General features: G+C 38.5%; 1 pseudogene; it reads right to left on the bottom strand.

Annotated features, from left to right (window-relative positions):
* Positions 1-1299: 1299 nt before the first annotated feature.
* On the bottom strand, positions 1300-18093 carry LOC104446820 (annotated as a pseudogene).
* Positions 18094-19731: the final 1638 nt, after the last annotated feature.

Below are 19731 nucleotides of genomic sequence, written 5' to 3'. Positions count from 1 at the left end.
GGGCTATACTAGGTCCTGGTCCAAAGGAGACAAAAGTGGCTCTCATATATTTCTCTTTTTCTTTCTTTTTCCATTGATTGAAAATCCGCACACTGTGCAAGAACTTTTTAGAACAAAATACTGTGATTGTCCAAATGCAATTTTTTTCCCTAGATCAAGTCATACTAACGCAATTTCCATGAGTCATCCTAAAAGTAGAAGCTATTTTTATATCAAAACATTTATGAAACATCACGAGATGGTTTTAAAAAAAAAATTGCAAGTGTATAGAAACAACACAATCAATGAAAACAAGTATGAATGAGTGAATTAAAACAAGGAATTTCGTACAATCAATAATATCACAAAAAGTAACTAATCCCTTGTCTTTTTCGAAGCATGTCAACGTTGTGGCTAGTGTCATAGAGGACGGTGGAATTGATACAATATGGTGGTTGTGTAGCCAAATATTCTTTATACCTTCAAAAACAAATAAGGGATAATTGACTCAGGTGACGAAGCTTCATCCAATTCCAAGAGAGGGCTTTCCCACATAGCTAGAACTTCTGCCATAAGAGCCAATTGACGTCTAACTAGGCATGGTTAGATTACTCTATGAAATACAATAAACAATGCTAGGCGTATGTAAAAATTACTCTACAGAATTCTAGAAATGCAGTTCTTAATAAGTCCAATTAGCTCAATTTCATGAATTTATCGTAACATAGCCCGTAACCTCCCCCTTTTTTTGTTCCTCTTTTTTAGGTAGCAAATACCTAAGCTTTTCTTTATTGATTTCTATCTTGTGCCGTTGAGTAGTAGACAACACATCGATCCAATAATAAAATGAAATTTTGAAAAATTTGTGAAAGGACACTATAAAATATCCCCAAAGAGTCTACTGCTGTATACGGCTGTCACCCATCTCCAAATTCGACAAGCTCGCAAACTCTTCCCGTTCGCAAACCGCTATACTCTCAATCTCTCTCCCTCTCCCTCATCGTCCACGTGCTTTAGGTTTGAGTCCACCTGCCTATGTGAATGTTTGGTTTGCCTGAATGATCTTGAACGTGATTGCAATTCCAAAAGGCCAATCCCTTTTCTGATGTTTGGATCCATATGTGAATCATAGAATTGTGATTTTACCGACTTCTTGGAATTGCCATTTCCATTACTTAGGCCATGCAATCATCATTATCATTCCTAAGTAGGTTAGAGCCATTTGGGCTGATGAAATTAGATTATATTGCAAGATTGACATCAGAGGTACCAAATATATTACACATGCCCAACTGCAGTGGAAACGTGAAACGGATCCTCCTAGTTAAACACTGACCAAAAAGTGCCAGAAAGATTGAAATTCAGACCCAGTGCCCCCGAGGAGGGCATCCACGGGTGCAGTTTCCCGAATGTCTCGAGCAGGTCGGAACAGGAGGGATCGGGCTCTCCTTCCGCTTTGAGCTCTAACCCTAGCTCCTCCTCTATGTCGTCCGATGCCGATATCAGCAGAAACTCACACCCTTCGTAGTTCAGGAAGTCAGGCGGGTCGGCCGATCTGTACCTCAGTTGCCTGAACTATCCCTATAGGTGGCAGGGAAAAAAACACCGCCTTGCGCTTGCTCTGGAGTCCCCTAAACGGGAGAATTACCAAAAAAATCCTAAACCTATTGCAATTGTGCCAATTCAGTCCTAAACTTTTTTTGGGCCAATTTAATCCTAAACCTTTTACAATTGTGCCAATTCAGTCTATCTAGCCAAAATTGGCCAGTTGGCGCTGATGTCGACGCCGGCCAGCCGACGAACGATTTTTTAATAATTTTTTTAAATTTTTTTCGAATTTTAAAATTTTTTTCTTCTTTTTTGTTCCCATCTTCTTTTTCCTCTAGCCGGCACCGGCCGGCCACTGGCGAGACTCCGCCCCCGCCCGCCCGACGGCGAGCCTCGCCCGGCGACGGCGAGGCCGCTGTCGCCACATCCGGCGAGGCTCGGCCTCACCCACCATGGCGAGGTCGAGCCTCGCCGTCCCTGGGCGAGGAGTCGGCGAGGTCGACCCTCGCCTTGGCTGTGCGAAGGCTTCTTGTCCTCCTCTTGACCGCTGCCACCGCTGCCCGTCGCAGACATTCTCTCTCTACTCTCTCTCTCTCTCTATCCCTCGCGAGCACGACCACTCTCTCTCTCTCTCTCTCTCTCTCTCTCTCTCTCTCTCTCTCTCTACTAGTTCGTGATTAGGGTTTTCTCTTCGATTCAATCGAATCCGGCAGCCTGATGCGCGCACCTTTATATGCAAGTGGACGGAGCGGAGGAGACGGAGGGGAACGCCTCACCCAGCCAAGGAAAGGGTCGACCTCGCCAATGGCCGGCGAGACTCCTCGCCTAGGGACGGCGAGGCTCGACCTCCCCATGGTCGGGCGAGGCCGAGCCTCGCCGAGATGTGATGACGGCGGCCTCGCCATTTCGGGCGAGGCTTGCCCTAGCCAACGGCCGGCGGGGGCGAGCCTCGCCAGTGGGCGGCGAGGCTGACCTCGCCGGCCCTCGCCTTTGGCCGGCCGACGCCTGCCAGAGGAAGAAGAAGATGACAAAAAAAAAAATTCAAAAATTCAAAAAAAATTAAAAAATAAAAAATTCGAAAAAAGTATTAAAAAATATTTTAAAATTGCCACATCAGCATTTGCCGGTCAACTGTCCCCAGCCGGTGTCCACATCAGCGCCGGCCAGCCAATTTTGGCCGGATGGACTGAATTGACACAATTGTAAAAGGTTTAGGACTAAATTGGCCAAAAAAAAAAAAAAAGTTTAGGACTGAATTCACACAATTGCAATAGGTTTATTTTTTGATAATTCTCCCTCCCCCGAACCGGGAAGGGCTGCTGTTGGGGTTTCATGAATCATGTATGAGAAAAATTAACAAAATAATGCAGTGGAAACAAAGATATATTTTATACATGATTCTTCTAAGGCGTTATTCGTGCGTTTTAATAAAAAATCTGAATATAAAAAGGGAGTTAAACGAATTATCTCTCGAAGCGCGCTTTGAAAACGAATCGGTTCGGATGTTCTACAGTTCGAGTCCCACAAGTGTCGGACCTCTAGTTCAGACACACCAACAACGAACGTTGAACGGAAGAGAGAACTTTCGGATATTCACCACGATGATCGTGCTAACAATCTCGTGAAGACAGTTCGCTGTATTCTTAATGTTTTAGTCACGGCCCGAACTGGAGAGAATCTCTATTTGTCTCGTGTCTCAAAAACCCAAAACAAAACACCCATTTTCTCTCTATTTTAGCAGCCCCTTCGTGTTTCCTAAACGCAAAACACACGCACACTTTTTTTCTCTATTTTTCAAAACCCTTTTAACTCTCGTCCCTCAACTCTACTTTTTAAAAATAAAACCGACCAGCAACGGTTGCTGATCGTCCACAGCAGACGATGGTCAGCGGTTGTTGACCATCAATGCTTCGTGCATGATGGTCAACAACCGCTGACCATGTGCACGATTTCGTGCATGTGCACGATTTAAAGCATCGTCCACATGCACGAAGCTTTAATTTTTTTTTTATATAAAATAAAACCACTTTGCACATGTGCACTTTAATTAATTAATTAAATAAAAATTAATTAATCAAACCCCTTTTTCATAAAAATAAAAAGGACTTATTCTTTATATGTGCATTTGGAATACATTAATATGTACTCACTTTGGGCATGCGTGTGCATCATATGCACGTAGGCTTGTGACTATAATACAAATTAAATTAAATTAATTTGATTTCAAATCGACTCAATTCGATTGCAGTAATTGCAAACACATTTGCAATAATATTTATCTCTTGTTCTATGTCATCCTAATTGTTTATGTTGTGTGACATCCCTAGGTTCATCACTAAGCTGGTAGTAAGACTTGCACTAACACATTAGTACTTCCAAAAGAATTAATTGTCCCGATTAATCTTTTAGGTCCTACAAGCCACGATTGAATATGTCATGGCTACCCATATACTGTGAATACTTTAAGAACATAATGAACCTATCAGCTTTGGCTACAGTGTAATTCAATCCCTCTGTCTTACTATGTCCCGATCAAACAAAAACCATGGAATATTAGTCAAGTTATTAATTCGATCATATGCATAAATCTAATTTACATGCATTTTATTTGAGACATAAACAATTTATTCTCGGTTACAACCCCGGCTGAGGATTTCAATGCAGTGTCATAATTAGATTGCATAGGACATCATTTTTATATCTTGCATTTAACAAGGAGACGGATTCCATATTGCGCACACGTGTAACTTCGTATATAAACAAACTATAACCATCAGATCAACGATTCGGCATTATGTGCACCCGTGAACCATAGTTGTTCAATACACAAGTTAACAATGTACCTCAGGTCTAAGGATTATTTACACAAGACAAAAGCATGAACAATTAGACATTGACCAAGCTAAAAGCTTCCATGTCGCTAATCGTTCCATATGCGTCATGTTCAGTGAACTTGTCTAATATAAACACCTGTATTCTAACTCAGGCATCATAATACCCAATGACATGTGACTCGTCATTCCCTTAAGTATCCAATACTTAATGGCGAAGTTAAGAACACACTGGTCTCAACAGGATTATTACTATCCATTCAATAATCCATCAACCGGGAACGATTTAAAGATTCAATTTAACTATGAAACCATTACATATATTCTTAACGTCTCAAGAATAGGTCTAGTTGCAACTGATCTTATGGAATCATTCATAAATATAAAATAATTGGACACATGGATGAATACGTCATTGCCATTAATTAAATAATAATAATGAAAGTACAACTGAAATTCCTAATATGTAACTATTACATAGTAGCTTTAGGGCATATATCCAACAATCTCCCACTTGCACTAAAGCCAACTTGTCTGGTACCTCAAACCCATTTTGTCAATATGTCTTTCAAAAGAAGGCGAGGTAAGGCCTTAGTGAAGGGATCTCGCCACGTTTTTTTGCTGAGGCAATTTTCTGCAATGCAATATCACCTCTCCCAACAATTTCTCTGATGAGATGGAAGCGTCTCTCAATGTGCTTGGACTTCTAGTGAGACCTTGGTTCCTTAGCTTGAGCTATAGCCCCATTGTTGTCACAAAACAATGTAATCGGTTGCTCAATTGAAGGAACGACTCCAAGTTTATAAATAAACTTCTTCATCCAAGCAGCTTCCTTTGCTGCTTCAGAAGCAGCTACATACTCTGCCTTAGTGGTGGAATCGGCAGTTATGCTTTGTTCGAAACTTTTCGAACTAACTGCACCACCATTGAATGTAAAGACAAACCCAAACGTAGACTTATAATCATTAGGATCTGATTGAAAATCGGAATCAGTATAAGCTACAACTTTAAATTCTTCTTCTCCATACATCAAGAATAAATCTTTAGTCCTTCGCAAGTACTTAAAAATATTCTTGACTTCTATCCAGTGCACTTCTCCTGGATCAAACTAATATATGCTAGTAATGCTTACAACATGCGCAATATCAGGTCTAGTACATGGCATAGCATATATTATGCTTCCAATAGCAGATGCATATGGTATCTTCGCCATCCGCTCTCTTTCTTCAGGAGTGTTGGGACACATCTCCTTAGAAAGATGGATCCCTTGCCTAAAAGGCAATAATCCTCTCTTGGAACATTGCATGTTAAAACGTGTTAACACTTTGTCTATGTACGTAGACTGTGAGAGGCCAATCAATCGTTTTGATCAATCTTTATAGATCTTGATACCTAAAATGTAGGTTGCCTCTCCTAAATCTTTCATGGAGAATTTCTGTGACAAGAATAGTTTTATCGATGATATCATTGGTAGATCATTTCCAATCAAAAGTATATCATCGACATACAAAACTAAAAATGCAATTGCACTCCCACTGATCTTCTTGTATACACAAGGTTCATCCGGATTTTTGATGAAGCCAAACGATTTGACTACCTCATCAAAATGGATATTCCAACTTTTGGAAGCTTGTTTGAGTCCATAAATGGATCTCTTAAATTTACACACCTTCCGTTTTTCACTATTGGATTCAAAACCCTGTGGCTGTTCTATATAGATGTCCTTTATCGAGAAAACCATTTAGAAAAGCCGTTTTGACATCCATTTGGAATATCTCATAATCAAGGTGTGCAGCTATAGCCAACATAATCCAAATGGATTTTAGCATGGCCACAAGTGAGAAGGTTTCGTTATAATCAATTTCTTCTTTCTGACGATATCCTTTCGCCACCAGCCATGCTTTGAAAGTTCCAATTTGACCTTCAGCATTCATCTTCCTCTTGAAGATCCATTTACAGCCAATTGGTATAATACCATTAGGCAGGTCAATTAAGGTCCAAACTTCATTGGAATACATTGAATCCATTTCGGATTTCATGGCTTCTAGCCATTTACCAGAATCGATGTCTGACATCGCCTCCTCATAGGTTTTAGGATCACCAGGTTGATCATTATCATTCATAATGAATAATGGTTCAATATGATCAACCGAGTGTCTATAACGAGCAGGTGGGCGAGACGTTCTCGCACTTCTCCTAAGAGGTTGTGTATCAGAAGCTCCCACTGAATTAGAGATTGGTATCTGAACTTGGTTGTTTGGTACTTCATTATTTTCTTCTTGTAAGACTATTTTCCGCCCAGCACCACATTCCTGGAAGAACTGATTCTCCAGAAAAGAAGCATGCTTGCTCACCAAAATTCTTTGGTCCGAATGAAAATAGAAATAATATCCAAGAGTTTCCTTTGGATATTTGATGAAGCGACCTTGGTCAGATCTTGCTTCCAATTTTTCCATTTTTAGCTTTTTCACGAAAGCTAGACAACCCCAAATCTTAATATGATTAAGATTAGGTTTCCTACTATGCCATATCTCATAGGGCGTAGTTGGAATAGATTTGGACGGCACTCTGGTCAATATATACACAGCTATCTCAAGGACATATCCCCAAAGGGATATTAGCAAATCGGTGTAACTCATCATATATCGCACTATATCTAATAAAGTACGATTTCTTCATTCAGATAAACCATTATGTTCTGGAGTTTCAGGAGGTGTCCATTATGATGAAATGCCATTCTCTTTAAGATAGTCCAGGAATTCAGTACTAAGGTATTCACCTCCTCGATCCGATCGAAGAGCCTTGATACATTTTCCTGTTTGTTTCTCAACTTCAGTCTTGAATTCCTTGAACTTTTCAAATGATTCAGATTTATACTTCATGAGGTATAAATAACCATACCGTGACTGATCATCGGTGAAGGTAATGAAGTAATTATAACCACCACTAGCAGTTTCATTAATTGGTTCACATACATCTGTATGTATTAATTCTAATATATTAGCAGCTCACGCATTTTGTCCAACAAAAGGCGCTTTGGTCATTTTTCCTAGAAGACATGCCTCACAAGTCGAGTATGACTCAAAATTTGAAGGATCAATGTATCCATCATTACTCAACTTGTTAATTCTGTCTTCTCCAATATAACCTAATTGAAGATGCCAAACATACTTTTTATTTGGACCGTCTCTAGGACGTTTATTAGTTATGGCATTTATATCAATTCTATTTTGCTTATTGACATTGGTAATCGCATTACTGGACATTGTAATGGTATAAATATTGTTGGTTAATAAGCTAGAACCAACACATATTCTATTATGATAAATAGAACATACATCATCAGCAAAAGAAAATTCATAATTCTCTTTATCCAAACGAGGTATAGAAATGATGTTCCTAACATCATTCTTATAATGCAAACAGTTCTTTAAAACCAATACATGTCCAGAAGGCAAACATAAACGAAAAGTCCCTATAGCTAATGCAGTAACTCTTGCTCCATTGGCAAATGTCAAGACAATCTCATTTCGCCATAGCATCCTGCTTATTTCCAAATTCTGTAAAGACATACAAATATGTAAAGTTGCAGCAGAATCTAGAACCCATGAGCTGGATTCAGCACTAACCATAAGATTAGTTTCAATAAGCATAGACACAATACCTTCATAAGGTTGGTCCTTGGGCTTAACCTTCAAGCTTGTGAGGTACTTCCTACAGTTCCTCCTCCAGTGCCCTCTGACACCACAGTAATGACATTTCCCTTTATCAATCTTGGGTTTTGGTTGCACAACAGGTTTGGCAGGCTTCTTCCATTTATTCTTTTTCTTCAAAACGGTCTTACCCTTTGAAGAAGAAGCCTTAGCCATAGCCACTACATTTGATCTCGTGTTGTGCATTTCCTTCTCATAAATTACCAGCATGCTATGTAACTCAGCGAGAGTTTTCTCCATTTTATGCATGTGGAAGTTTTGGACAAAACCAGAGAAAGAACTGGGTAAAGATTGGAGGATCAAATCCACAGCTAACTCGTTGTCCATAACAAGATTCAGCCTAGTCAATTCTTCAATGTGCCAGATCATTTTCAAAGCATGATCATTAACTGATGATCCTTCAGCCATCCTCATATGGTACAATGCCTTAGATATCTCATATCTAGAGGTTCGACCATCCTCATCAAAATATTCCTTTAAATGCAAAATGATCGACCTAGCATCTTCCATAGATTCATAGTTCTTATGTAATTCATTGTTCATTGAAGCAAGCATATATGACCTAATTTTTAAATCATCGTCACGCCACTCATCATAAGTGACACGTTCCTCTTGGGTCCCACCCTTAGGAAAGGAGGTTGGCATCATTTCATCAAGCACATACCCAATTTTTTTTTCTGAATTGAGAACAATTCTCAAATTCTTCACCCAGTCAGTGAAATTGGGTCCAGTCAAACAATTCTTGTCAAGTATAGAAGCGAGTGGGTTTGTGGTCACCATTTTTCAGAGTAATAATATATATATGTTGCAAAAAAATAAATTGTTAGCCGTTGTACTTTTCATAATAACTATTTCATTTTGGTCTTTAAATGAAATAGATCCTCCCATTAAATTTATATTCGAATCCCATACTCCTTAAGATGGGAAGTGGTAATCTTTGTTGGGTAAAGATTACTAGTGGGATTGGAGCCCCACTAGCCCAAAGTCCACCTCACCTAACAGTTATTGGTGTCCTATGAACTTAGTGAGTGAACTAGCTTGTTCAACGCATCATATGCGAGTCCCAATCATAACTTTGGCCTCTAGACCATGAAAGCCTCACCTAACAGTTATTGGCATCATGATCATAGTTAAGTCTAACCCATCGTCTAATGTAAGTATTGAAAACACAAATGATTTCCTCACCTGACAGTTATTAGAAATCATTTGGCTCCAACCCCACAACATCACATGCATAATGGAGTGTCCAATATTATGAATGGTAATTAACCCCTATGTATCAATAGCCGGTCAGTTAACCACTAAAATATTGGATCAAACCACGACGATGGAAGGCCACGAGTCCAAAACCCGTTTTGACTTAATATTATTAATAAGGAGATTTTGGTCGTTATTTATGGTCTCACTTTGCACATTAATCGGTTTAACATGCATGATAACATAAACACAATAAATAAATAGATATCACATAAACATCTATCCTATGTGGTGATCATGGAATTATGGTTCAATGAGTCTCGAGCCAAAGAGACCCATTTAGCCATTTTAATGTTTTAATAATATGGACCTGCTCTTCCCTTTTTCTTCAATCTTTGAACTCTTCAATGACCGGGCCTAGAGAGCTCACTGGTTTAATGGCTCCTCCAATGGCTACTCTTCTCTTGTAGTATTTACATCAACAATTGAAATTCTAAACTAAACTAAAATTACATTTCATGAAAAATTAAAATAAAATAAAAGGAAGGACGCAACCTCCATTTAATAATTACAACCCCAAAAATGAATACCTGTAATCATCATACATTCATCCATACAACAATCATATATTAGGGATTTTTCCATGATCACCACCCTTCCTTGCGAGCCATAAATTCAAAATTTAAAGCTCCGGAAGGCAAAGATAAAATTCTGCATTTAATCAAATTTAAGTCGAACAATGCAAACCACGTCAAGAAATCAAAATCGATGAAACGAATTTCACGAGCGTGATTCTGAATGGAAGTTGTGTTGTCAACTTTAAATTCACAATCACGAAACATTCACAGAATATAAATACAAATTATAACAAGTTACGGATTTTTTATTCAAAATTGATTTAGTTCTAATTTTTGCTTAGTTGATTAAATTTATCACATAAATTAATCAACTTCTATAGGCCACATAAGAACAAGAGAACCAATTCTCTTAACAAAAATAAATTGGCCATTAAAATGCAAAAATATATTTAACTATAAATCAATTAAACGCACGAAAAACGCCTAAGGTTGGCTCTGATACCACTATTGGGGTTTCATGAATCATGTATGAGAAAAATTAACAAAATAACGCAGCAGAAACCAAGATATATTTTATACATGATTCTCCTAAGGTGTTATTCATGCGTTTTAATAAAAAATCTGAATATAAAAAGGGAGTTAAACAAATTACCTCTCAAAGCGCTTTGAAAACGAATCGGTTCGGATGTTCTTCAATTCGAGTCCCACAAGTGTCAGACCTCTAGTTCAGACACACCAACAACGAACGTCGAACGGAAGAGAGAACTTTCAGATATTCACCACGATGATTATGCTAGCAATCTCGTGAAGACAATCCGCCTATTCTTAATGTTTTAGTCACGGCCCGAACTAGAGAGAATCTCTATTTCTCTCGTGTCTCAAAAACCCAAAACAAAACACCCATTTTCTCTCTATTTTAGCAGCCCCCTCTTGTGTTTCTTAAACACAAAACACACGCACACTTTTCTCTGTTTTTCAACAGCCCTTTTAACTCTCGTCCCTCAACTCTAATTTTTAAAAATAAAACCAACCAGCAACGGTTGCTGATCGATGGATCGTCCGTAGCAAACGATCGTGCATGAGCAACCGCTCATGCACAATCTTGGCATGATGGTCAGTGGTTGCTGACCATCCATTCGTGCATGGATGGTCAGCGGTTGCTGATGCACATGCACGAAGCTTTATTTTTTTTATATAAAATAAAACCACTTTACACACGTTTACTTTAATTAATTAATTAAATAAAAATTAATTAATCAAACCCCTTTTTCATAAAAATAAAAAGGGCTTATTCTTTATATGTGCATTTGGAATACATTAATATGTATTCACTTTGGGCATGCGTGTGCATCATATGCACGTAGGCTCGTGACTATAATACAAATTAAATTAAATCTCATTTAATTTAATTTCAAATCGACTCAATTCGATTGCAGTAATTGCAAACACATTTGCAATAATATTTCTCTCTTGTTCTACGTCATCCTAATTGTTTATGGTGTGTGACATCCTTAGGTTCATCACTAAACTAGTAGTAAGACTTACACTAACACATTAGTACTTCCAAAAGAATTAATTGTCCCGATTAATCTTTTAGGTCCTACAAGCCACGATTGACATCTAGCAATATGTCATGGCTACCCATATAATGTGAATATTTTAAGAACATAATGAACCTGTCAGCTTTGGCTACAGTGTAATTCAATCCCTCTATCTTACTATGTCTCGATCAAACAAAAACCACGGAATATTAGTCAAGTTATTAATTCAATCATATGCACAAATCTAATTGACATGCATTTTATTTGAGACATAAACAATTTATTCTCGATTACAACCTTGGCCGAGGATTTCAATGCAGTGTCATAATTAGATTGCATAGGACATCATTTTTATACATTGCATTTAATGAGACAGATTCCATATTGCGCACACGTGTAACTTCGTATATAAACAAACTATAACCATCATATATAAATACGGATCAACAATCCGGCATTATGTGCACTTGTGAACCATAGTTGTTCAATACACAAGTTAACACTGTACCTCAGGTCTAAGGATTATTTACACAAGACCAAATCATGAACAATTAGACATTGACCAAGCTAAAAGCTTCCATGTCGCTAATCATTTCATATGCATCACGTTCAGTGAACTTGTCTAATACAAACACCTATGTTCTAACTCAGGTATCATAATACCCAATGACATGTGACTCATCATTCCCTTAAGTATCCAATACTTAATGGTGAAGTTAAGAACACACCGGTCTCAACAGGATTATTAATATCCATTCAATAATCCATCGACCGGGAACGATTTAAAGATTTAGTCTAATTATCAACCTGTCACATATATTATTAACGCCTCAAGAATAGGTCTAGTTGCAACTGATCTTATGGAATCATTCATAAATATAAAATAATTGGACAAATGAATGAATACGTCATTGCCATTAATTAAATGATAATAATGCAAGTACAACTGAAATCCCTAATATGTAACTATTACATAGTAGCTTTAGGGCATATATCCAACACCTGCCCCGTGCTGGTCGGGGTTCTTGATCTGGATGAGGAAGGACCCTTCTCTTTCGACGTTGAGCGACTCCTGGGGCTCCTGCTTCTCATCTTCCGAAGGGAATTCGAGCTTGTATATGAGATGCGTGTGCGTTTTCTTCCCCTTGGATTTGTGTCTAAGTATGCGGTACACTCCCTCCCCCAACGCTCTGGCCGCAGCTGTGTGGTGGTGTCCCCTTGTGGAGGTCTCGTATTCCTTTGCAAGAAGCAACAAATTCTACTTCAATCACAGAGAGAGAGAGAGAGAGAGAGAGAGAGAGAGAGAGAGAGAGAGAGAGAGAGAGAGAGAGAGAGAAGAGGAGGAGAAGAAGCAGCGCACCTACTTTAAGAGCCGACTTGACATCATCGATCTTGGTGGTCACCATCTCAACAAATCCCCATTGGGGTCGGCTCCGTTTGCTCGGGTCCGGAAGACTCTTCTTCCCCATCACTATCTACCTCAACAGCGCCTGCTTCTCGATGTTCACCTCCTGCGTTCGGCATTTACAAAGAGCTTGTGATATCGGGACGTGATCATAGGCAAGTTGTCGGGTCATGTGGTTCTCATGACCATCATTACCTGGCTACCATGGCCACCTTCCACGGTGGCCTTGTCGATGGAATTGGGGTCGGAGCCTTCCTTGCCGGAGTGGGGATCTTGCTTCTCCTCTACAGGCCACTTGCCGAACTCAGGACAGAGGACTATGTAAAGGCGCTGCACGTCGTCGTCGTTGTGGGCTGCTTCTCTCTCCACCTTGGGCCTATAGAAGAAGAAGATCTTCCCCCTTTCCTGCAATTAAAACCCCACAGCAAGCTCACTCGTTCACTACCCTCCGCCACCAACTAGCAAACCCCATTCAATTAACAGTAAAAAAGAGAGAAGCGAATTTAAAACCTGTATTTCGACTTCGGGATCAGTCCGAGTCTTCACTGTAAGAGTTTTCCTATTGTGGACTAAATTAATTAATATTGTAATTTACTGTTTTTACGGTTACCGTAAAACAAGGCTGGTCTAAAGTGAGATAGAATGTTTCTTAATTAGTTTAATATGGGCTGGCTAGTGTGGGCCGAGTTGAGTCTGGCCCGTAATGAGGGGGACTGGCTAGAAACTCTATAAATAGTGCTCAAGTCTCTCATATAACCCTAATTCTTACCTGTATCCTCACCTAAGGGGCGTTTACCTAACGCTACACGTGAGGGGGGCCGCCTCATTGAGCCAGTGATACGGAGGGCAATAAAGGAGAAGGACTTGCGCGTGGAATATTGTGTTTCCGCTTCCGCTTCAAGAACAATGGATCCCAAAACAGGTGCGTTAATCTTTCTACTCAATTATGCATATTCTTATTCTAGCTATGGAGATCTTGGGGTTACGCAATTTGTGTTTAACATGTGGTATCAGAGCCTCCATAACCTTAGAACACGAACGCAAAGGATTTTGCCCTAATTTGTACGGATTAGCCCTAATTAGTACGGATCTTGCTATAATTTGTGATTTTCGAGACTTTTCGTTCAATAAAAATTAAATTAAATTAAATTATATATTCGGATTGGGCTCGACGAGACGAAGAAAACTGTGGGCGCCGCGTCGCCGGACGAGGCCGCACGCGCCCCCACGCGCGGCCACGCGCCTCCTACGCGTCGAACACGCGCTACGCATGTTCTCCACGCGTCGCGCACTCAGGCGGCGCGTGTGGGCACGTGGAGGCTTCGATTCACGCCTGGCCGGTGGCGATGGACTCGTATGATTATTTCCTACGTCATGGTATATTTATTTTATATGTTTGATGATTTTATGGATGTGAAAATACATACAAAGCCCTAAATACGTGAATTTTTGGTGTATTTTCGCGTATTTTTCTTGTATTTTCTGTGTTCTTGGAAATACATGTGTTGGATTACTGGTATGTTATCACATAAACATTATAAAACTGTGATTTATTAATAAAAATTAAAAATTTATTGTATTTTATTAATGAATAAAGCAATGTAATTGGCATGACATGTGATTTGAGTGATATGATGCCCCTATCACTAAAGTTAAATCACATGTATATGATGTATGTGAGATGTAAAGATTATATCCCTGGTATGAGAGAGTTTCAAGGATTCAATTGAGTTGTGACTGCCAAAGTGGCACACTTGATTGGGTTTGAGAAATTTCGGTCTCATATGATGATGGGGATGTCTCCTGGTCTAATGCGTAGTCATACTCCCAAAGGAGGTGATTGTGTATTGGTTCATGAATGGATACATGATAGTATGGTGGAGGAGTGACTGATTCTAGTGATTCATATGCCCAAAGGTGATGAATTCACGAAGAATTGGAATATATTCTCATAACCGCTATCATGTGGGGAGTGTACAACTGCATGTCATGTATTCTGCCCAAAGGTGATTATATGATTATGCATGTAACTCTCTGGATGTGTACTTGTATGTCAAGTTACACAGTGCTCACATGATGCTAATTATATACATTGCTTGGTTTTCAGTCACATTTTCTGTAATTAATAACTTTATTATTATTGAGGTTTTTACTATTTCAAATTTTAAGTTGTGGACATATGATTTGTTGCTTGAGAAAAGAGCAATTGAATTTGCTTACTGTCCATGAAGCGTTCCATTCTGGAACACTTGAAAAGAGGTTTGCCTGCATACTGCACTGCTATAAGATGATGGAAGCCTTAGTTGCTTGAAATTATGTCTTATTTGATATTGAAATTAGGATATATTTGCAAAAGATTGTGTTTAAGTCCTAATGACATGTACATCTCGTATATGATTAAAATGTTGTTTCTGAAAGTTTTCTGTTTAAGGAAAATGACCGAGATAAAGGTCTTAAAAGGTTGTTAGGCTTAACAGTGGCCGTGAGTATTTTGGCAAGTATGATAATGCGAAATAGCTTAAAGGGTCATTTGTCAAATACTTGGTAGATTCTGGGGTGGTAATTTAATTACTATACCTGAAAATTCTGACAAAAAGATTTGGTCAAAAGACATAAATGCACCATATTGAACATGGTGATGAGTATGATTAGTAAGACTAATTTATCTGGTCTTTTGTGGGCTGATATTATGAAAGCAACTTTTTCATATACAAAAGGTGTCTCTTATTAAAGTTGTTTCATAAACTTCTTTTGAGTTATAGACTGGACATAAATTACTTGAATCATATGAAATTTAGAGGTGTTATGCAAAAGTGAGGTTATCTAATCTAATATTAAGTGCGTTGGAATTCAGATCCACTCGGAATTATTTTGTATCTTATCTAGATTGTTAAAGGGGTATTGATTTTATGACGCTAAAGAAGGTACAAGAATTATGGTACTCTAAAGTTTCTAAAGATTGACGTAATTGTAGAGGATAGCTGCTCTCAGACTATTAAAGATAATAGTATGATGGAGGTTACTATGTTTTTGTCTTTACCTATACAGATAATTATGGAATCTCATATACCATAGACTAAACTTGTTGAGGTTCAAAGTACTATTTTTGATATAGTTTATAATGAAATTTCTTAAACCTCTCAAGTGTAGAATGAAGTGGTTGTAGCTTTATTAAGGAGATTTGTTAGGGAAAGACGATCAGTTATATCATCATAATATATAGTCTATTTGTGAGAGCATGATTACAATATCCACTACATGGTTGTTTTAGCAACTTATATAAATTACGTTTCTTGTTCTCAATTAAGTATGTGATTAAATGCCATAAAAAAAAGATAATAATGGTTTCACTCTGAAAGAGGGGTGGATTGTTTATAGTGAAGAAATAATAATTTCTTTAAATATTTTTTCAGAGTGAACGTGGCATTAATAACTTATTTTGATATAAAGTTACGCCAAATAGATACAAAATCTATATTGTGCAACTGGATGATTTTGCAGCAGATTCAAGTAAACTTGTGTGTAGACTGAAAAGTTCTAATTCATGGTCTTAAGCAAGTTTCCAGACAATATTATTAAAGTTTCATAGTGTTGTTATTTTGTTCAATTGATAACAAAATAATTCAATATACTGCAAAGTTAGTAGGAGAAAATTTATTTTTTCTCATACTTTATGTACATAATATTTTGCTTACAAGTTGTGACATGGAGATATCTTATATCATTTGTACTGAGATCTGTAAGAATTGTTTTTGCGATATTATATTAGATTTTCTCGGAGGACATTTGCTGATTGTATATTGGAAATATTCAATATACATTATTGCAAGCCAGGAATTGCTCATGTTGTTAAAGGTGATGGACTAAATCTATCACATTGTCCTTATTTAGATATTGAGAAAATCTAATTAAATGGAGTATCTTGTGTCAGTGCACTTAAAAGTATAATGTATGCTCGAATTTGCATTAGACTAAATGTTGTCTTTGTGACGGGACTTCTAGGCAGATATCGATCAAATCCAAGACATGATCACTGGGTTGCTGTCAAGAAGGTTTTAAGGTACTTAAAGAAGACAAGAGATTATATGCTAATTTATAGACATGTTCAATTCTTGCAATTAGTAGGGTATTTAGATGTAAACTTTGCTGGCTATTCTGATGCCATGCTATCAATAACGAAATACAGATTTATGTTAGTAGGAAGTGTAGTAAATAAAGTTCTATGTTATCTTCTACTATGTATGCAGTGTTAGTAACATTCTTTTAGGTTGTTACTTGGGCTATTAGGCTCCAGAACCTCATGATGGAGTTGATCGTTCTAACTTTATGGATAGATCCATACGGTTGTATTGAGATAACAAATTTGTAGTATTATTTATTTACTACCAAGATCTCAAGGGGTCTAAATATATGGTGGTCAAAATTTTTTGACCAAAAGCAAACGGTACAGAAAGGTGATGTTTTAATATAATATATTTTCACAGATGATGTGATTGTAGATCCACTAACTAAAGGCCTACGCCCGTGTGTATTTGAGTGACATATCATTAGCATGGGCCTAGGAGCATCATAAGATGCTGTTGTTTAGTGGGAGCTATTTTGGCTTTACTCTGATAAATGTTTCATCTGTGTTCGCTAGTGTGGGTCGAGTTGAGCCTGGCCCGTAATGAGGGGGAATGGCTGGAAACTCTATAAATAGTGCTCAAGTCTCTCCTCTAACCCTAATTCTCACATGTATCCTCACCTAATGGGCGTTTACCTAACGCTACACGTGAGGGGGGCCGCCTCATTGAGCCAGTGATACGGAGGGCAATAGAGGAGAAGGACTTGCGTGTGGAACATTGTGTTTCCGCTTCCGCTTCAAGAACAATGGATCCCAAAACAGGTGCGTTAATATTTCTACTCAATTATGCATGTTCTTATTCTAGCTATGGAGATCTTGGGGTTACGCAATTTGCGTTTAAAGCCGTGAGGACTCAGTGTCCAAAGCGGACAATATCACACAGTGGGCCCGGGTCGTTACAAATGGTATCAGAGCCGACTCCCGCAGCGTGTGCCTTAAGGGGGGGAGAATGTGATGTCCTTACAAATGGTATTAGAGCCGACGGCAATACACGAGCGAGGCTAAGGACATTTCTCTTGTCCCACATCGCTTAGGGGGGAGTCTTGGGAGCCTTTATAAGGCTTGGGTCCTTTAATATGTGTGACGCGTTTTAAAGCCGTGAGGACTCAGTGTTTAAAGCGGACAATATTATACAGTGGAGCCCGGGTCATTACATTCACTTCCTGGCCTCGACCCATTCCCAGCGCCACTGCCACAACACAAACATGCAGCAGATGCAAATGGAGGAGGCAAACCAGAGTGTTTTGGACTGTGGACACGTTCGCTTCGTAGATAAGCCACGTTTGGGCACCGAAGCCTGCTACGTCTTCTCGTGTGCATTGCTGTCGCCGACCGAGTAATAGACATGCCGGCGGACAATGTGTTGCAGAGGAAATTCGCACGTGTCCCAACGTTTCCTCTGTCCATGGAAACATCACACGTTTTGACAGTTTTAACAAGATTTATATCCAAATATCATGGGCATGTTAAAAGTTACTAGCTCTTATAAAAAAATTAACTGCTCACTTATCAATATTCATTTACTTGTTATTTTCATATGCCGGAAAGCTCCCCAAAGAAATATGGTTGAATTGATGAAACAAATGCTATATTTTGTTAGGGTGAATAGTACAACCTAGAAGAGGTTAAACAAGCAGTATGTGGGTTATGAAAAACGTTCCCCGAATGTAAGTCAACAACGATAGAAGTAAATTATGACGGTTGAATGTATAAAATATTAATAACAAATATCATGTGATAGTGGTGCTAATAAAGACAATAATGAATTGGAGAAATAAAATACATAGCAATTTACAGTGGTTTGATTTTACATTCAAACTTTGCTCTCCATATAATAGCCTCAACACGGATGGGAGTCCACTATTAATTTTCAAGACAAGTTACAATCAACAAGTGCCTATTAATCGATAGATCACACAATCACAACATTCACACTCGTACACTAGACCTTGTCTATATTACAAAGCAGCTTAACCTTATGTAGGAAACATTGAATGGAGAACAAAGACATTTTCAAATTACAGATGATGTTGACACCTAATTTTGGCAACCCTAAGAAAATAAAAATAAAAATCGCAAATAAAAGGAAAAAAACAAGAGAAAATCAATTTGATTGATTATGCATGGAAGTTGAAAATTTCAAATCTTGGTAAATGTGAAAGCAATTCCCGGTCGAGGATCAAGATTTAGGGAATCAGGTAAATAAAGAGTAAGAATTTTGATAAAATGGAAGGAATTGAAGCAAAATCGAGCTGGTTGCAAAATTATATTGCGATTTGCAGTTTTGAATTAATGCAACAAAAGATGGAAACTCGAAAATTGTCATGGAAAGAGGCTGTCTGGAATCACTATAAAAGAGAGTCACAATTTTCGTGACTAGGGAGAGCAGAAAAATTTGAGAGAAAATTTCGTGAAGGGAAGAATTCGTAGCCAAAAAATTTCGTGAGAGGGGCGAGAATTGTAAAATAAAAGAGGTGAGTGCAATAAAGAATTCGTGTATGGGGGCTTTTCCTTCATTCTTTCGAAATATATACAACACAAAATAAAAGAAGAAGTTATTGTCGGGTCAAAGTCAATCAAAAGGTACAGAGACAAAGAGAGGAGACGTGAGAGAGACGTGAGTAGAGAGAAAAAAGAAGAAAAATAAGGAAAAAAAGAAAAAGAAAACCAAAAGAAGAGGAAGGAGTCGGCTGCCGAGCCCCCTCGCCGACTCCCCGCACAGCGTTGCCACGCCACCCCCTGCACCCACCGCCAGCAACCCAACGCCGACAACCGAGCCTCCGAGCACCGTCGTCATTTCGCCAGTTACCGCGCCT

This window comes from Eucalyptus grandis, chromosome 5 (genome assembly GCF_016545825.1).
Source record: "Eucalyptus grandis isolate ANBG69807.140 chromosome 5, ASM1654582v1, whole genome shotgun sequence".
Taxonomy (NCBI): domain Eukaryota; kingdom Viridiplantae; phylum Streptophyta; class Magnoliopsida; order Myrtales; family Myrtaceae; genus Eucalyptus; species Eucalyptus grandis.
Note: the sequence above shows the minus strand (reverse complement) of the source record. Positions and strands in the feature narration are given on the sequence as shown.